Source organism: Bubalus bubalis, chromosome 11, assembly GCF_019923935.1.
Source record: "Bubalus bubalis isolate 160015118507 breed Murrah chromosome 11, NDDB_SH_1, whole genome shotgun sequence".
Taxonomy (NCBI): Eukaryota; Metazoa; Chordata; class Mammalia; order Artiodactyla; family Bovidae; genus Bubalus; species Bubalus bubalis.
This window is the reverse complement of record NC_059167.1, coordinates 22,022,465-22,027,172: the sequence shown is the minus strand read 5'-3', so window position 1 is coordinate 22,027,172 and position 4,708 is coordinate 22,022,465.

The window sequence follows — 4,708 nt, the reverse complement described above, 5'->3', positions numbered from 1 at the left end:
AGTGACCATATGACTAAGTTATGGCCCGTGAGATGGAAGCAAAAGTGAGGTATGCAGCTCCTACAAGAGGAAATTGTCTTTTGTGTTCTCTCTTTTCCTGAAATGTGAAAACCGTGCTGGTGAGTTGGCTTTGATCACACACATGAGGGAAATGCCCTAGAAGATGGCAGAGTAAGCGAGAAGGAAGCTGGGTCCTGGAGCATCTACCCAGTCTGGACCATCTGCCTGCCTATGGAATACCACGCAAGACAAAAGCAAGCCTCCTCTCAGCCTTCTGCTCATCCCTCAGGCCTCAGCTTAGATCTCAATTCTCTAGGAAGCTGTTTCTGCTGCTCCCAGGACCAGCTTTCACCCGTGTCCTCACTGAAGCACACACCACAGAGTCTTACAAAGATCTACTGGCTTATTTGTAACCCTCACCACCCTGGCAGTGCTTTAAGGCAGGGACGGCAATCTCACGCACTCTCTGTTCTTGGGATCTGAAACACAGGAGGCACTCAGTGAGCGCTGATTAGATCAACGGCAGGGCCACGCACCTGCAGACTGCCTTAGTTCTTTCCTGAAGGGATCTTAAACACTCCCACTGCTGAATCCCAAACAAAAGCTGAAGAACCAACCCCCATTCCTCTCTTCCTCCAAACATACTCAAGGCTTTCTTCCACAGTCCAGTAGGCCAGTCCAGGCTCGGGAGAGTAGCACTCTCCCAGGGGTTTGTTGACTGTGGCCAGATGCAATCCAGCACTGGACCCAGCCCATGGGAGTACATTTCCACAAGAGTCCTGTTATCAGGAGAGCTCCACCCCAATGTGAGACCTGGGAGTGTTTTGATTCCCTGGTGGCTCAGAGGGTAAAGAACTCACCTGTAATATAGGAGACCTGAAGTTCAATCCCTGGGTTGGGAAGATCTCCTGGAGAAGGGACTGGTTACCCACTCTAGTATTCTTGCCTGGAGAATTCCATGGATAGATGAGCCTGGTGAGCTACAGTCCATGGGGTCATAAAGAATAGGACACGACTGAGCAACTAACACTAACTAACTAACCCTCACTAGATTATCTTTGACTTGAAAGCCTGGGCAAAAAAAATAGTCTTTTGGTAAAAATGGGGGAAATCCATACATCAAATTTAATTAGAAAAGATATGCAAGCTCTTTTGTATTTGTTTTCAATTTATATACATCAATGAGGTCTGTTTACAAACCCAGAGCAGGGCAGTCCTGGTGGATTTCTCGTCACTGAATGCACCATCCAATGGTCCAAGGCCTTGGCAGCTGACTTTGAATGCAGAGGCTCTGGCCTCCTGCCAGCCTTTCCTTGAAGACAGTTCCCAGGAGCGCTGGCCTTGGCAGCAGTTAGATGCTGTTGCTTTTCATTAGTGCTTCCTTGTCTTCTGCCAGACCTTTCTTTGGGGTACTCTATGTTGATGGCAGCTTTCATTGAGATCTGTGAGTTCAAAAGATCACGGTTGGCCTGCCTCACTGTTCATCAGCCTTGGCTTTGGGGACCAAGCCCACGGCATCATCCAAACTTCCAAGCATGCGGTGTTATGATCCCACAGCCCAGGAGGCTCAGAAATTGCGTCAGCTTTCCTGAGAGCATGGTGGGTTTAGCGAGCCCCAGTCCTAAGAAGCTGAGTTTACTCCAGAGCAGGAGGATGTATCATTTAGCCTAGAAAGAATGAGATTGGTGCTTTTGAGAAGAGGAGTACCACCTCAGAGCAGGGCTTTTAGTCTCAGCCACAACCTTGACCACAACAAGGAGATTATGGTGGTTTGAGCGTTCCTGGCGGAGAAGGTAATGGCACCCCACTCCAGTACTCTTGCCTGGAAAATTCCATGGACTGAGGAGCCTGGAAGGCTGCAGTCCATGGGGTTGCTGAGGGTCAGACACAACTGAGCGACTTCACTTTCAGTTTTCACTTTCCACTTTCATGCATTGGAGAAAGAAATGGCAACCCACTCCAGTGTTCTTGCTTGGAGAATCCCAGGGACGGGGGAGCCTGGTGGGCTTCTGTCTATGGGGTCGCACAGAGTCGGACATGACTGAAGTCACTTAGCAGTAGCAGTAGCAAGCATTCCTGGTGTTTGAGCCAGAATCTCACACACTTGTGGAGGGATACAAAGGGCTGAGCTTCCTCGGGCTCGGCCTCTGATGGGCCTTGTTCAGATATCCTCCCCAGTGGAGCACAGTGTGATGAGGGTGGGAGAGGAGGCCACCCTCAGATGAGCCATCAAGCAGAGGCCTCCAGGGCCTCCCCTGGGACTAGTTCGCGTTAGCTAACGTTGATCCTAGGACACTGTTTCAAAGTTCATGTTCACCTTACTTAAATGTGTTCAGGTGACAAGTCACGTGCAAGTCATGAATCTTTGTGGTCTTAAACTTCAAAATACTCAATACACTTTGGTTTTAAATGGCTACCATTTTCGACTACATTGTATTAACAATTTAGATATCCAGAAGCACCAAAGTCTTAAGAAAAACAGCATGGGTGGAGGTTGTCTTGTTTGTTCAGTTGCTCAGTCATGTCTGACTCTTTGTGACCCGTGGACTGCAGCACACCAGTCCTCCCCACCCCTCCCCATCTTCCAGAGTTTGCCCAAGTTCACGTCCATTGAATCGGTGATGCCATCCACCCATCTCATCCTCTGTCACCCTCCTCTCCTTCTGCCTTCAATCTTCCCCAGCATCAGGGTCCTAAAATTAAGGCAGTTTATGCTTAATTTTGTCTGTGAATTGACAAGAATTAATTCAGCTTTGGGGGAGCTTAGTTGAGGGTCCACGACCCCACTCTAATGGACTGTTAGGGTCTGTGATTTGGCTTGAATACAGACACCTCCAGCCGGCCTCTCTGTATCCCCTCTAGCAGTTTCTTACTGAGAATGAGGCTAGGAGAAATAGTTCAGCTCATAGTTAACTCTGTTTCGACAGAGCCCAACTTTTAGAAGCACCTACTTAAAAAAAATTCAAACAATGAAATTAATCATAAAAGCAATTTATTGAGCTCATATTACTTGTCAGGCACTGTGCTATTCTCTCTTCACACTTTATCTTATGTAGTTCTTATGACCACCTGCGATGCAAGTACCATTATTATGCCTGCTTTACAGATAAGGAAACTGAAGCTCAGAGAAATTATATAATTTGCTCAAGGGGATGCAAAGGTCAGGTTGTCTGACTGTTCAGTTTTTTAATTTTTATTATTTATTTATTTTTGGCCATGCTGGGTCTTCATTGCTGGGCGTGGGCTTTCTCTAGTTGTGGTGAGAGGGGGCTACTCTTCATTGTGGTGCTCGGGCTTCTCACTGTGGTGGCTTCTCTTGTTGCAGAGCACTGGTTCTAGGTGCACGGGCTTCAGTAATTGCAGCACGGGCTTACTTACCCTGCGGCATGTGGGATCTTCCCGGACCAGGGATTGAACCTGTGTCCCCTGTATTATAAGGTGGATTCTTAACTACTGGACTACCAGGGAACACTGACTCTACAGTTTTGACCACTACATAATTTTGCAAAAAGTGTGATTATTGGGACTTCCTTTGTGGTACGGTGGATAGGAATCCAGCTGACTTGGCCTCCCCAGGCCCAGGCCACTGGGTTGACCAGTTGCACTGGCCAACTTGGCTTCCCTGGGGAGGCAGCTGGTCTACCTGGCTGCCAGGCCGGCAGAGGGCAAGTAGGCCTGCCAATGCAAGGGACATGGATTTGAGCCCTGGTCTGGGAAGATCCTATGTGCCAAGGAGCAGCTAAGCCCATGTGCTACAACTACTGAAACCCAGTCTCTAGAGCCCAAGCTCTGCAACAAGAGAAGACCGGGCACCACAAAGAAGAGCAGCCCTCATTCGCCACATCTAGAGAAAGCCCTCATGCAGCAACAAAGACCCAGCACAGCCATCGATAAATAAACAAAAGAAGGCAGCCTTAGTTAAAAATTTTTTAAAGGGCTGATTATTAATGAAATGGGCAGAAACCAGGTTCTTCCATTTCAGAAAAGGCTGTGTTTTATCACCCACCTCTGATGGTCCCAGAAAAATATTCCACAACCCTTGTGCTCATGGGTAGGGAAGGATCTGAATGGGAATTAGATAAAAGAAAACAACAAAATAGGTTGTCTGAATTTCTTTCTTGCCTGAGTCTGGTTTTGCAACTGTAAAGGTCCTTATCACCCTTCAAGTTTGAAACTCCCCCAATGGTGTATCTTTGGCTACAGCTTCTTCTACCAAGTATATGGATTTGGCAGAGCTGGCTTCATGGGGTTCATTCTGGTGCGCCACCCAGGGCCCTGTGCTTTGAAGGGTCCTGTGCTTTTGGGCTGCTCTGCGATAGCTGTCTGGAAATGGTTTATGATATTTGAATGAAAGGTTGTCCATTTTCAGTTTGCACTGGGCACAGCAAGTTTTGTCATTGGTCCTGTAATTTAGGAGATAAAAATAATGTACTGTGGGATTTCCCTGACTGATCCAGTGACTAGGACTCAGTGCTTCCACTTCAGGGGGCTTGGGTTCAATCCCTGGTCAGGGAATCAAGATTCCACATGCCATGTGGTGGGGCCAGAAAAAAAAAAAGTACCATGACACAGAGTAGAGGAAGCTGTGAACTACCCCAGAGTCAAAGCTGACACTCCTGTGGCACCCCCTTGTCAACTCACTGTCTGTGACCATAGCAAGCAACCCGGAGGAGACAGCCACTCCCTGCCTTGTAGAGAGGGCTGATGT